The sequence below is a fragment of the Capricornis sumatraensis genome, chromosome 19 (genome assembly GCF_032405125.1).
Source record: "Capricornis sumatraensis isolate serow.1 chromosome 19, serow.2, whole genome shotgun sequence".
NCBI lineage: Eukaryota > Metazoa > Chordata > Mammalia > Artiodactyla > Bovidae > Capricornis > Capricornis sumatraensis.
In genome coordinates this window covers 10,478,434-10,493,987 of record NC_091087.1, presented here as the reverse complement: position 1 = coordinate 10,493,987, position 15,554 = coordinate 10,478,434, and the positions used below count along the sequence as shown (strand labels likewise).

Here is a 15,554-nt window from a genome sequence, read left to right as displayed (position 1 = left end):
TCAGAGGATAAGAAGGCTGGATGGCATCACCGATGCAATGAATGTGAACTTAGGAGAACTTCAGGTGAGGGACAGGGAGACCTGCCATGCTGCAGCCCATGGGGTCACAAAGAGTCCAACACGACTGGGTGCCTGAGCAACAACATTGCAGTTAGAGATCTCAGCACCCGTCTCTCAGTGTGTGTGCTCAGTTGCTCAATCATGTTGGACTCTTTGTGTCCCCATGGACTGTCGCCCGCCAGATTCCTCTCTCCATGGGATTTTGCTGGCAAGACTACTGGAGCGGGTTGCCATCTCCTTTCACAGGGTATCTTCTGGACCTAGGGATCAAACCCGCATCTCCTGAGTCTCCTGTAGGCCGATTCTTACCACAGAGCCACCTGGGAAGCACCCCCCACCGTCTCTCAGTAAATACAGAAAGGTACTTAGCTACTAAATGGCAAAGATAAGACTCAAAATCTAAAAATAACCCAATGTTTTAGCAATTGGTAATTTCCCAATTAATAAATCTATGATCAAAGAAAGCACCAATTTTGACTTTAAATTTCTAAATAAATGTTTATAAAATTTGATATAATGTTCAAAGTAATTCTATCATAAAATGATATAGTCTTTCAAAGGTCAACAGCATTTAATTCAGCTAAACTGAGAAATTGTTTCAAATACTCAATTCTGTCCAATATTAACTTTTCATTACAGGGCTCCTTTTATGAAATTTCTTCAGAAAAACTAGAAACGGAATGAGAGCTTTAAGAGACATACTAAATAGCAAAGCACATCTGTATTGATGTTTGAGGTCTGCATCAGACCTATAAGAATAAAAACAAATAATCACCTCCCATTGCTAAGGTACTAAGAATACTAAGGAAACCCCTCATCTAAACCAGGCCTGGAGTCCCTAAACTCCCCAAACTCCCCTAAACTCCCTAACCCCCCTAAACTCCCCTGGAGTCCCACAAGGGTGTGCATTACGTCAGAACAACCTAGCAGAGTGATGCTCCTCACTCCCAATGCCCTCAGAACAGATCATGCGTTCACAGGTGACAACCTAAGACCCCAGCACACTAAGTGCAGAGGAAATATGCCCCTTGATGTAAGCTCTATGTCAAATAAAGAATCTTGACAAAAGGTGGCTCCCATTCACCACAACTATTTTCCTAATTCACGTTCAAAGGATATGCATCATCCTCAAAGCCATCACCTCCACATGACTGGCATGGCTCCAATAAAATGGATGAAAATACACAGTTATCTATTTTCTCCAGCTCTTAGTCATCCAAAGAGAGGAAATGTGTCTAAAAGTGAGAAATGCAAGTCCCCTGCAACATTTAAACATTACCAAGTCTGCCTTCATGATCCCACAAAGAATAACTGGATTGTTCCAGCTCTACTCCCAGATAATGGAAACCAATTAAGAATGCGCCACAACTTTCCCTCTTCCTTCTTTTCTTTCCTCCCTCTTTCCCTTCCCTGGATAAAAAGTTTGGAATTTATTTGTGAATGAACACAATAAATGAGCAAGCTTTGAAGACTTTTAAGAAGAGTGATTCAGAATTCCTGCTTAGGTAGGTCATTTAGTTGAGTCAGTGGAGAGTAGATTTTAAATCTGGGTAGTGATGGAAGTTTAAAGAACGACAATGAGAGAAGGAAAGGAATTAATACACAAATCCAAGATATGCTTAAAATAATATGCATTTGGCAGTTATATACATTATGAATATATTGCCTCTCAGGTTCCATTTCACTCTTTTTCACCTGCTCTCCAATAACAGAGCTGGATGCTTTCAGCACTTCACATTTCAACTAGCACAATGTTAAGCATTGTCATAGGAAAGAAACAGAAAGGCTCAGACTTCTTCCTGGTTGGGTGTGCTCTTCTTCCGCCTTCCTGTTGTTTCCCAACAGAGTGGGGAGCAATGCAAAGCTTCCTAACAGCCCAGACCACAGCCCAGAAACAGGGGAATCAGGAGAGTTGTTCTGTGTCCAGGGCTCACCTGGCTCAGGCAGAAGCCTCGGAATCAGGATCCAGGAGGCAGGCTCCCCTCTCCTGCTTGGTTCATTTAGTGGAAAAGGCAAAAGGGGAGATGATCCAAAATTCCTAGTATACTTTATTAAGCTGGCTATGAATAGGTCTGCATGCTTTGATGAAGAATACACCAGTTTCTTCCCTGAAAGATGCATGCCTTCCTTAGGAATCCCATGATAATTTTCATTTGCTTCTTCATTTGGGAGGAAGGAAGCAGTAGCTCTGTCATGTCTTGCATGCAGACCCATGTTTTCTGATCACTGAATGAGGAGGCAATGGTCAGAGTACAGATGGAAGTGACATAAAAAGCAGATTTCTAGAAGGCCATACACGGGTTCTTTTGCCTTGACACTGGGTCTCTTTAGCTAAAAACAAAAACAATAAAGACTGGGATGGAGAGAAGAACCTGGATTTGGGGAAGCAAGAGCCAAATTCACACTATTGCCGTACCATGCACCAGTTGTATGATCCCACACTGCATTCTTTCTCTGTGACTCAGTTTTGTCATCTGTGAAGGGGGGATGGCGGTGGGAATGGAGGGCTGAATGTGCTGCCCTGCACTCTGGCAGGAAACATACACATAGATGAGAGATCGCCACTATTCTCTGGCCACACCTGGTACCAGCCAGAGAGAAAATCAGACATGCGCTTGGGACTATTGTAACCATGCAGTGGCAGCACCCACATCTGCTGACATAGAGATTTGCTACCTGGCATTTACTCTACCTCCAAATTAATTATTTTGGGAAAAAGTAGCATTGCCTTTTAAAACTCTGAATATCAGCCAACTTTCTCAGACATCGTCAGTATCATCATAACAGCAATGACATTTCCTTGATAATTTCTCAAGATAGAGTACAGTTACAGCTGGCACAGGTGTCAAAGATAAAGTGCATAAAAGTGCTTGCTGTGTTGGTTTTTTCACGATGAATCATTTAGAGGGGAGAAGCACTGCCGCAACAAAATACATCTCATACATTTCACACCTTGAGGCCCGAGTGTCTAATTCTCCTCCACAGTCCTCTCGTAATAAGAACAAAAGCAACAGTTGTAATAATAATCAAGAGTGTAGACTCAACAGACATTCCGTTTTGTTTAAACCCAGCTGCCGTCACTCTCCAGGGTGATGCAAGCAGAGGACCTCCATACCCCACACTGCATGACCTTGGCTGTTGAAGGCATGGAGGGAAACAGGGCTCCTCAGGGTCACTGTGTGGACACAATGGCCTGCAAGTGGCTTTCCAAGCAGGCAAGGGGCCAGTCCAGAGCCTTCTTGATGCTCAATAAGGTTCACACTTTGTCATGTTTCAGAAAGCTTTCTAAACTTTATTTCAGTGAATACATACATTATATAAAACAATAGAAACACACAAAGAAGCTAGAGATTTCACTATTTCTACTCTCCCAAATAATGTTTAAGAATGCTCAAATTACCACACAATTGCACTCATCTTAAACACTAGAATGTAATGCTCAAGATTCTCCAAGCCAGGCTTCAGCAATATGTGAACTGTGAACTCCCTGATGTTCAAGCTGGTTTTAGAAAAGGCAGAGGAACCAGAGATCAAATTGCCAACATCTGCTGGATCATGGAAAAAGCAAGAGAGTTCCAGAAAAACATCTATTTATGCTTTATTGACTATGCCAAAGCCTTTGACTGTGTGGATCACAATAAATTGTGGAAAATTCTGAAAGAGATGGGAATACCAGACCACCTGACCTGCCTCTTGAGAAGTCTGTATGCAGGTCAGGAAGCAACAGTTAGAACTGGACATGGAACAACAGACTGGTTCCAAATAGGAAAAGGAGTCCGTCAAGGCTGTATATTGTCACCTTGCTTATTTAACTTATATGCAGAGTACATCATGAGAAATGCTGGGCTGGAAGAAGCACAGGCTGGAATCAAGATTGCCGGGAGAAATCTCAATAACCTCAGATATGCAGATGACACCACCCTTATGGCAGAAAGTGAAGAGGAACTCAAAAGCCTCCTGATGAAAGTGAAAGTGGAGAGTGAAAAAGTTGGCTTAAAGCTCAACATTCAGAAAACGAAGATCATGGCATCTGGTCCCATCACTTCATGGGAAGTGGATGGGGAAACAGTGGTAACAGTGTCAAACTTTATTTTTGGGGGCTCCAAAATCACTGCAGATGGTGATTGCAGCCATGAAATTAAAAGACACTTACTCCTTGGAATAAAAATTATGATCAACCTAGATAGCATATTCAAAAGCAGAGATGTTACTTTGCCGACTAAGATCCATCTAGTCAAGGCTATGGTTTTTCCTGTGGTCATGTATGGATGTGAGAGTTGGACTGTGAAGAAGGCTGAGCCCTAAAGAATTGATGCTTTTGAACTGTGGTGTTGGAGAAGACTCTTGAGAGTCCCTTGGACTGCAAGGAGATCCAACCCATCCATTCTAAAGGAGATGAGCTCTGGGATTTGTTTGGAAGGAATGATGTGAAAGCTGAAACTCCAGTACTTTGGCCACCTCATGCGAAGAGTTGACTCATTGGAAAAGACTCTGATGCTGGGAGGGATTGAGGGCAGGAGGAGAAGGGGACGACAGAGGATGAGATGGCTGGATGGCATCACTGACTTGATGGACATGAGTCTGAGTGAACTCCGGGAGTTGGTGATGGACAGGGAGTTCTGGCGTGCTGCGATTCATGGGGTCGCAAAGAGCTGGACACGACTAAGTGACTGAACTGAACTGATCAAGTCTTTGAATGAAGGAAACATTTTAAAGGCAAAGATTTTTTTTTTCATAAAATAGCGAAAGTAACTGTTAAATGTCTCCCCTGATCCCTACTCTATTACTGCAATTAAATTTCCTCTGGAAAAGCCACACATAAAAAACAAAACAAAGACTCTAATCTGAACAGTAAATGCCCGATAGAATTGTTAACCTAGGTAACCACTCAGCTGCTTAGGTAATTGTTTAGGCATTTTGATGCCTTTCTCTCCCTTTCTCAATGTGCTACAGTCATCCTGCCCTTCTTTCCCTCCAAAACACATCCCAGAGCAGAAATGCTTATATCTCAGTCTCTATTCCTGTGAACTAATTTTCAAAACAGAAATAATGCACAAAGATATGTAACAGAACTCTGAAAAATGTAGGGATGGAGTCTTTTCTTCATAGCCAAGTAGACTTTTCTTTGAAATATTTATGTTGTACACTCTTCAGGGTTGGCTCATCTGCCCCATAAGTAAGACAGCACTTGTGGGATTGTGTTGGATGAATGGTGGAAAAGGTCTCTTACCATAAACCAAGGAGGCAATGACCTTGTGATTAGATTCCCAGTTGTTGCTGATGAAATTTTGGTTTCATCTTCAGTGACTTCAATTTTTGCAAGATGTGAGGGACATGAAGTCTTTCCAATCTTGTTATTTTCACAAAATTTGCCTTTAATGCATGAAGCATCCATTAGTTTCCCCATCAAATCTATTTGTGTTATGGCTTTGAACCTCGGCAGGATCAGCTGTACACTCTTGCTCTGGTGCTCACACTGGCTGTCCCTGGTCTCCGTGCTCATGTGGACGTGAGAGCCAGCAATGGAGTGAATGTCCTGGTTGGCAGCACAATCAGCAGGTTGATGCTTTCCCCAAGTAGGACAGTTCTGCTGCTGCTGCTGCTAAGTCGCGTTAGTCATGTCCAAATCTGTGCAACCACATAGACAGCCCACTAGGCTCCTCTGTCCATGGGATTTTCCAAGCAAGAGTACTGGAGTGGGGTGCCATTGCCTTCTCCAGGACAGTTCAGTGAGGTCCCATCTTAATCCTCCGAAGTGCTTGCTGCTCCCACTGGAACACAGAGAGCTGAACTAGCACTTGATGGATAGAATTTCCCATCAGTTGCCAAAAATGCACTCTTCTCTGTGTTCTCAGGTGGAAACCCTGATTTCTCTAAACCCTTAAAAATCACTGCACTGGCAAAAACCGATGTAGTGAGCATGCCATTTATAAGGTCTAGGGAAAGGAGAGTGGCCAGCTTACCTTGGCTTTATTTTAACACAGTTGCAGAGCCCAGTGTCTGCAGGCTACCTTTATACAGAAGTGTTTCCATAGTTGGATAGATTCTTTCAAACTGATGAAATTAAGCCTAGCATGGCTAATGACTAATAAGGGTTTGAATATTTTCTCTCCCCCAGAAGCTTTCCATGTGCAGAGTATGTCCAGCACAGCTGTGCATCCTTGGGGAACCTAACAGTAAGAGACAAAATGTGCAAACATCCCTCATACTTACTCCTGTCACCAAGCTTCCCTCAAGTCCCACATCTTTGGCTAAATAAACTAGGAATCTATAAAGGGTATGCTTCTAATCCTTTCCATCGTTTTCCAGCTTGCTGCCATTCCCACTTTACAGATGGGAGAAAGAAGACCCAGTGGGATTTACAGAGGTGAAGAAAGTTCCTCAATATTCTGTGGTGAAGCAAGCAGGCACCTGGGATTCCAGCCCAGGAAGCCTTACTTCACAGCCTTGGTCCTTCCCTCTTAGGCTTCCCCTGCCCCCAGCAACACTCTGTGCAGTCACAAGGGTATCCACGGTGATGACAATCAGATGACTCCTTCTGATCAAAGAGGGAGCCCTGAGCAGGAGTTTCCCCTCACATGCACATTCCATTATTTAACTGAATCTAGATGAGGTGCATACTAAGAGAAAGCTAAGTCTCAGAGAATTTAAACAATCTGCAAATACCTAGGCTGTGAGATGTGCAGACATAGGGATGAGCTCTCCCTCTTGTTTGACTCCCAGCACTTCCTTTGTGCTGGTTCTCAGGCACTTGGGGTTCGGGAGGCGTGAATGTCATCTGTGCACCCTCCAGTGCACACTCTTCTCCAGGTGACCTGGCACCTACAAAACCATTGTCTGCCAAGGGAAGAGGTGGTGCCCCCATGTGAGAAGATCTGAGACACTGAAAGGTCACCTTCTCCAGCACCTCCGCAACCTTCCTGCCACTGCACCATCCTACCTCCTTCCATCTACTGCTAAGAAAGGGGCACAAAACCTCCAGCGATTCACCCAGGTCATCTGGCTACAGAGGGACGTCACCAAACAAAAAGCTTCTGCACAAAAAAGGAAAGAACAAAATGTAAGAGTCGGACACGACTGAGTAACTTAGCCACCACCACAACCACAAAGCAATGTACAGACTGAGAGAAAATTTGCAACAGAATTTGCAAATCATATATTTGACAAGGGACTAATATCCAAAGTATATAAAGAAATCATACAACTCAATAGAAAACAACAAATAACCCGATTAAAATATGGTAAAGGACCTGAATAGGCACTTTTCTGAAAAAGACATACAGATTGCCAACAAGTACATGAAAAGGTGCTCAATCATCAGGAAAATGCAAGTCAGGAACACAATGAAATATCACCCCTCATTATCACAATGGCTTCATCAAAATGACAAGAGATCACATTGTTGGTGAGACTGTGGAGAAAAGGGAACCCAAGTACACTGTTGGTGGGAATGTAAATTGGTATAGCTGTTACGGAAGACAGTGTAGAGGAAAAAGTAAAAAGCAGAACTGCCATGTGGTCCAGCATTCCACATCTGGATACGAATCCAAAGGAAACAAAATCTCCATCTGTGTCCAGTGCTTACATCGGCATTATTTACAACAGCCAAGACAAGGAAATAAACCAAGTATTCATCCACAGATGATTGGATGGTGGTGATGTATATATATGTGTATAAATTCACTCTTTGTAATAGTAGTGTAATTGCTCAGTTGTGACCAATTGTGATCCCATGTACTGTAGCCTGCCAGGCTCCTCTGTCAATGGGATTCTTCAGGCAAGAATCCTGGAATGGTTTGCCAGCTTCTTCTCCAGGGGATCTTCTTAACCCAGGGATCCAACTCTGGCCCCCTGCATTGCAGGAAGATTCTTTAAATCTGAGCCACCAGGAAAGCCCTGGTGTCTTATGAACACCAACAAAACAGTTGCTTACAATGAGAGTGCTCTAGATTTAATAATTTGTAATTTTCTCTAATTTTAAAAGGATCTATCATTTGGCCGCCTATTAAGAACACAAAAAGACCTCTTATAGGTCTAATATAAACAAACAAACTTACAACACAAAACTTAGTAAGATCAGATAGCATATTTACATCTCAAAGACACAGACAAATCTGAGCTTCCCTTTAGAAGGCCTTGCTTAAGATTTACCAAGCCAGCTCTTAATTTTTAAGTGCATATGCATTTATGAGCTCCTTCCAAATTTAGGGTGAGATTTAATTTCCCCAGTTAACTAGGTACTTGCAAGTATGAGCTCCATTCCTACGTCTTAGAGCCACCTCAGTGTCTTTAAACTGAGCCCCGGGTATTTCTCTGTAAAAACTGAGTCTGCCACCACCCGTGCCTTCCATGGGTAGATATTTTCTCACTATGTTTCAACTGAGCCCTGGATGTACTTAATCAACTCCCTCCACCTCCCAGTGTCTTTCAACCAGATGAGAATTCTCTCAGTATCTTCCAACCGAGCCACATCCAATATCTAGACCCTGGTGTCTTGCCCCATCCATCCCCAATACCTTACCAAGAGGCGGCAGGCACCGGCTATACCCCACCAAATAAAAATTCATAGCTACTAGATGTATATATACATATATACGTATAGTGTTTGTTAGTTGCTCAGTTGTGTCTGACTCTTTGCAGCCCCACAGACTGTACCTGCCAAGCTCCTCTGTCCATGGGATTATCCAGGCAAGAATACTGGAGTGGGTTGCCATTTCCTTTTCCAAATGTATGTGCATATACATTACATTATATATATATATGTTGCTATTATATATATATATATATATATATATATATATATATATATATATATATATATATATATATATATGTTGCTATTCTTTGGAACTCTGCATTCAGATGGGTGTGTCTTTCCTTTTCCCCTTTGCCTTTTGCTTCTTTTCTTAGCTATCTGTAAGGCATCCTCACACAGCAGTTTTGCCTTTTGCATTTCTCTTCCTTGGCGGTGGTCTTGCTCCCTCCCTCCAGCACAGTGTCATGCACCAGTGTTCACTTAGCACAGTGCTTTCAAGATCCATTCGTGTTGTTGCAAATGGCAGCGTTTTCTCTTTGAGGCTGAGTAATATTTCACTCCAGTGTTCCTGCCTGGAGAATCTCATGGAACCCGGTGGGCTATAGTCCATAAGTTCTGCATGATGAAAGAGTCAGACACGACTGAAAAAACTGAGCACACAAGTAGTAAAATATTGAAGGCACTATGCTAAGTGAACACTGTGCATGAGGGAGGGAGCAAGACCACCCCCAAGGAAGAGAAACACAAAAGGCAAAACGGCTGTCTGAGGACGCCCTACAGATAGCTGAGAAAAGAAAAGAAGCAAAAGGCAAAGGAGAAAAGGAAAGATGTACCCATTTGAATGCAGAGTTCCAAAGAATAGCAAGGAGAGATAAGAAAGCCTTTCTCAGTCATCAATGCAAAGAAATAGAGGAAAACAATAGAAAGGGAAAGACTAGAGATCTCATACAGAAAATTAGAGATACCAAGGGAACATTTCAGGCAAAGCTGGGCTCAATAAAGGACAGAAATGGTATGGAACTAACAGAGTAGAAAATATTAAGAGACAGCAAGAATACACAGAGTAACTGTACAAAAAGTTCTGAAAGACCCAGATAACCAAGATGGTGTGATCACTCACCTAGCGCCAGACATCCTGGAGTACGAAGTCAAGCGGGCCTTAAGAAGCATCACTACAAACAAAGCTAGTGGAGGTGATGGGATTCCAACTGAGCTATTTCAAATCCTAAAAGAAGATGCTGTGAAAGTGCTGCACTCAGTATGCCAGTAAATTTGGAAAACTCAGTAGTGACCACAGGACTGGAAAAGTCCGTTTTTATTCCAATCCCAAAAAAAGGCTATGAAAGAATGTTCAAAATACGACACAATTGTGCTCATCTCACACACTATCAAAGTGATGCTCAAGATCCTCCAAGCCAGGCTTCAGTAGTACATGAACCAAGAACTTCCAGATGTTCAAGTTGGACTTAGAAGAGGTAGAGGAACCACAGATCAAATTGCCAACATCCGTTGGATCATAGAAAAAGCAGGAGAGTTCCAAAATACATCTACTTCTGCTTTATTGACTGTGCCAAAGCCTTTGACTGTGAGGATCACAACAAACTGTGGAAAATTCTTAAGGAGATGGGAACAACAGACTACCTTATCTGCCTCTTGAAAAATCTGTATGCAAGTCAAGAAGCAACAGTTAGAACAGGTCATGAAAGACTGGACTGCTTCCGAATTGAGAAAAGAGTACATCAAGGCTATATTGTCACCCTGCTTATTTAACTTATATGCAGAGTACATCATACAAAATGCTGGGCTTGATTCCTGGAAAGCTGGAATCAAGATTGCTGGGAGAAATATCAATAACCTCAGATATGCAGATGACACCACTCTTATGGCAGAAGGTGAAAAGAAACTAAGGAATTCTTGATGAACGTGAAAGAGAAGAGTGAAAAATCTGGCTTAAAACTTGACATTCAAACAGCAAAGATCCAGTCCCATCACTTCATGGCAAATAGATGGGGGAAAAATAGAAACAGTGAGAGATTTTATTTTCTTGGGCTCCAAAATCACTGCAGATGGTGACCTCAGCCATGAAATTAAAAGATGCTTCCTTCTTGGAAGAAAAGCTATGACCAACCTAGACAGCATATTAAAAAGCAGAGACATAACTTTGCCAACGATGTCTGTCTAGTCAAAGCTATGGTTTTTTCAGTAGTCACATATGAATGTGAGAGTTGGACTATAAAGAAAGCTGAGCAACGAAGACTTGATGTTTTTGAAATGCATGGCTGGAGAAGACTTTTGAGAGTCCCTTGGACTGCAAGGAGAAAGACTTTTATTGTTATGATTTCAAATTTTAAGACTACTTTTAGAGCAGTTTAGGTTCACAGCAAAATGAAAAGATTTTTACATATCATCCCCCTGGCACGCATAGCCCCCCCCCCCCATTATCAAGAGTGGATATTTGATAAACCTGCATTGATGCATCATAATGGCCCAAAGTCCATGACTTCCCTGTTGCTCAGACAGTAAAGAATCTGCCTGCAAGCACAGGACCCCTGGGTTCGATCCTTAGGTTGCAAAGATCCTCTAGAGAAGGGAATGGCAAACTACTCTAGTATTCTTGACTCAAGAATAACATGAACAGAGGACCCTGGTAGGCTACAGTCAGGCATTCTTCCTCTGCCATGACCTGGCCCCTAAACTCTTTCAACAACTTATTTCATTCAGCACCAGAAGAAAAGCAACCTGCCTTCAAGACTGGACAGCAGAGCCAGTGCAATCATAAGTAGCAGTGGTTTCTACCATAACAGTTCATGGGAGGAGACCTTAAAGCTCCATCCCTTCTGCTACAGGCATCACTGTCCTCATCGACAGCACCCTCCCACCCCCACCCCCACCCCCCAGGGTGTGAGTGTCCTCATCAGTGAGATAGCTTGGTCAGGGAAGAGCTAGGGAGGCCAGTGATCCAGAAACATATAGGAAGATGACTTGGCCAGCATATGGGATGATGACCTAGCCATCCAGTGAAAGGTGAGCATCTCAAGGAGTATGGGTCAGGCAAAGAGACAAGCTGGCAAAATGCCCCTCACCCTCCACACTGGTCTGCCTGATGTGGTCCCTGATGGGAAACCTGCTTCCCAGGGCAATGGCTTGATTCTCATTCTCAGCTCCAGGCTACAGGACTCTCCCCTCTCTCAGACATACCAAAAAACACCCTTTGGCAACATCCAAAGCAGGTGAGCTCAAGTGAACACAAGAACATTTTGGGGACCTTGGAGTCCACATGTTTTATAGGATGGAAGGGTGAGAACTTCTCTTCCTGTATCAGTAAGTGTTCTCCAGAGAAATGGAACCAATAAGGTAAGTATAGATGCAGAGATAGATAGAGATAAAGATATGAGATCATGCATTACAGGAATTGGTTCATACAATATGGAAGCTGAGAAGTTCTACAATCTGTGCTCTAAAAACTGAAGACTCAAGAAAGCTGGTGGTGTACTTCTGTCTGAGTTGAAAGGCCTGAGAATTAGGAGACTGAGGTTTTAAGTCCTGATCCAAGTCTGAGGCCTGGGAACCAGGAGCCACCTGATATCTGAGAACTGAAAATGCATGTCCCAGCTCAGGCAAAGAGCAAATGCCACTGTCATTCACTTGCTTCTTCTGCAGACAGACCTTGGAGATATTGTGTGTTCAGTTCCAGGTCATCACAGTAAAGAAACACAGCAACCAAGCAAGTCACGCAGAATTTCCCACAGCATATAAATTTTGTTTACTTTATGCAATTGTCTATTAAGTATGCAAAGTTGTTGCTGTTGTTCAGTCACCAAGTTGTGTGTGACTCTTTGCGACCCCATGGACTGTAGCACACCAAGGCCTCCCTGAAAGACAAACCCACTCCAGTATTCTTGCTGTGAGAACAACATGAACTGTATTAAGAAAAAGTATGCAATAGCATTACACATTAAAAAAAGAAAAGGTTAATACCTTAATGAAAAAAAAAGGCTGTTTAAGAAGTGATGCCATAAATTTCAATTTGTAAAACGAAATGCACTCTCTGTGAAGCACAGTAAAGTGAAATGCAGTAAGAGGAAGCATGCCTGACTGGGTAACTCCCATCCATCCATCCACACTGGTGAGGGCTATCTTCTTTCCTGTCTACTGACTCAAACTCTGACTACTGTACTACTCTGATGACTCCAGTCGGCAGCTTCACAGACACACTCAGAAACACTGTTTTACCAACTATCTGGGCATCTCTGAGACCAGCCAAGTGAACAATTGCTGTCTTCTTTTGTACCTGAGCATTTGCTTAACAGAACACAGGGCCGCTGCTGCCATTTCACAGCATCTGCTATTTCTCTCTCATCCAAGAGATAAAGGACTTTCAAGGAGCTACGTGGTTCCTTTCCTGCCAAGCAAAAGTCCTGTTTGCCAGGACATTTCACCTTGAAGAGGAATAACTGCATAACTGCATAATTAACTGCATAATTAACTGCATAACTCAGTTAATGCCCCGGGACAGTAGGCAGGGAATGGACAACTTTGTCTCTGTTTAAGACATACACCGGTTACGAAGATGGACCTTGATCAACAAAGCGATGTCTCTGCTTTTTAATATGCTGTCTAGGTTTGTCATAGCTTTTCTTCCGAGGAGCAAGCCTCTTTTAATATCATGGCTACAATCACTGTCTGCAGTGATTTTGGAGCCCAAGAAAATAAAATCTGTCACCATTTCCACTTTTTTTCCCCATCCATTTGGCCATAAAGTAATGGGACTGCATGTCATGATCTTCATTTATTAAAAGCTGAGTTTTAAGCCAGTGTTTTCACTCTCCTCTTTCAGTTTTATCAAGAGGCTGTTTAGTTCCTCTTCACTTTCTACCATTTAAGTTGTATCATCTTCATATCTGAGGTTGCTGTTATTTCTCCTGGCAATCTTGATTCTAGGTTGAGCTTCATCAGCACGGCATTTAGCATGATGTACTCTGCAAAGAAGTTAAATAAGCAGGGTGACAATATACAGCCTTGATGTACTCCTTTCCCAATTTGGAACCAGTGCATTGTTCCATGTCCAGTTCTAACTATTGCTTCTTGACCAGCATACAGGTTTCTCAGGAGGCAGGTAAGGTGGTCTGGTATTCCCATCTCCTTCAGAATTTTCCACAGTTTGTTGTGATCCTAACAGTCAGCTTTAGCATCATCAATAAAGCGCCAGTAGATGTCTGGGTTTTTTATTTTTATTTTTTTATTCCCTTGCTTTTTCTATTATCCAGCAAATGTTGGCAATTTGATTTTTGGATCTTCTGCCTTTTTAAAATCCAGCTTGTACATCTGAAAGTTCTCAGTTCACATAGTGTGGGAGCCTAGCTTGGAGTATTTTGTGCATTACCTTGCTAGCAGGTAAATTGAGCGCAAGTGTATGGTAGTTTGAACATTCTTTGACATTACATTTTTTTTTGGATTAGAATGAAAACTGACCTTTTCCAGTCTTGTGGGCATTGCTGAGGTTTCCAAATTTGCTGACATATTGAGTACAACACTTTAACATAATCATCTTTTAGCATTTGAAATAGCTCAGCTGGAATTCCACCACCTCCATTAGCTTTGTTAAGAAGCTTTGAAGAAGGCTTTCTTATCTCTCCTTGATGGATCAAATGGTAGTCCTATTTTACATTTTTTGAGGAATATCCCTACCATTTTCCACAATGGCTGCACCAATTTAATTCACACCATCAGTGCAGAAGGCTTTCCTTTTCTCCAGATCCTTGCCAGTATTTGTTGTGCTTTTGATGATAGCCATTTTGATAGGTGTGAAATGATATCTCATTGTGGTTTTGATTTGCATTTCCCTGATTATTAGTGATGCTGAACATCTTTCCATATACCTATTGGCCATCTGTATGTCTTCTTCAGAAAAAAATGTTTGCTTAACTTGTCTGCCCATTTTTAATAAAAATTTTCTTTGCTGTTGAGGTGAATGAGTTCTTTACATATTTTGGATATTACTCTCTTATAATTTACAAATACTTTATCCATTAAGTAGGCAGCCTTCCCATTCTGTTGATGGTTTTCTTTGTTTTACAGAAGATATTCAGTATGATATGTAGTTCCATTTGTTTATTTTTGTTTTTTTATTAATATAAATTTATTTATTTTAATTGGAGGTTAATTACTTTACAATATTGTATTGGTTTTGCCACATATCAACGATGCATGGTACTGGATGCTTGGGGCTGGTTTTGTTTTTGCTTTTGATGTCAGATTAAACAAATCATCACCAAGACCTATGATAAGGAGCTTACTTATTTTTCTTGTAGGAGTTTTATGGTTTCAAGTCTTATGTTCAATTTTTAATATAATTTGAGTTAATTATTGTGTATAGTGTAAGGCAGTGGTTGAACTGAATTCTCTTGCATGTAGATGACCTGCTTTTCCAACACCATTTATTGAAGGGATTGTCCTTTCTTCATTGTATATATTATCTCCTTTGTCATATATTAGTGACCACATACATGTAAGTTTATTTCTGGGCTCTCTACTCTATTACACTGAGCTATATGTCTGTTTTTATGTGAGTGTCATACGTTTTGGTAACTATAGGTTTGTAGTATAGTTTGAAATCAGTGACTGTGGCATTTTCAGCTTTGTTCTTTCTCAAGATGGCTTTTGCCTCCTTGGTTACATCTATCCCTAGGGGAAATTTTGCTGTCTATCTTATCTTTTTCTGAATTTAAAATGAAATGTACAATGTGTTTATCCATTATTTCACTTTGTCTTTTCACTAAAATGTCTAGTGAAGAAAGCCACAAAACCTTCTGCCTGAGAATTCATCACATTTGCATGTCATATCCCATATGCAATTTTAAAGATAGTCAATAAACTTAGCTGAATTCTTATGAGTCATACTTAACTATTGTGGTCAATATGTTTTAAATGAGCCATCATAAATTCTGAAAGTTTATTT

General features: G+C 41.6%; 1 protein-coding gene across 1 annotated transcript in view; it reads right to left on the bottom strand.

Annotated features, from left to right (window-relative positions):
• GABRG3 (gamma-aminobutyric acid type A receptor subunit gamma3) overlaps positions 1-15,554 on the bottom strand; it is an 831,740-nt gene that overhangs the window by 269,107 nt on the left and 547,079 nt on the right. The window lies entirely within an intron of this gene.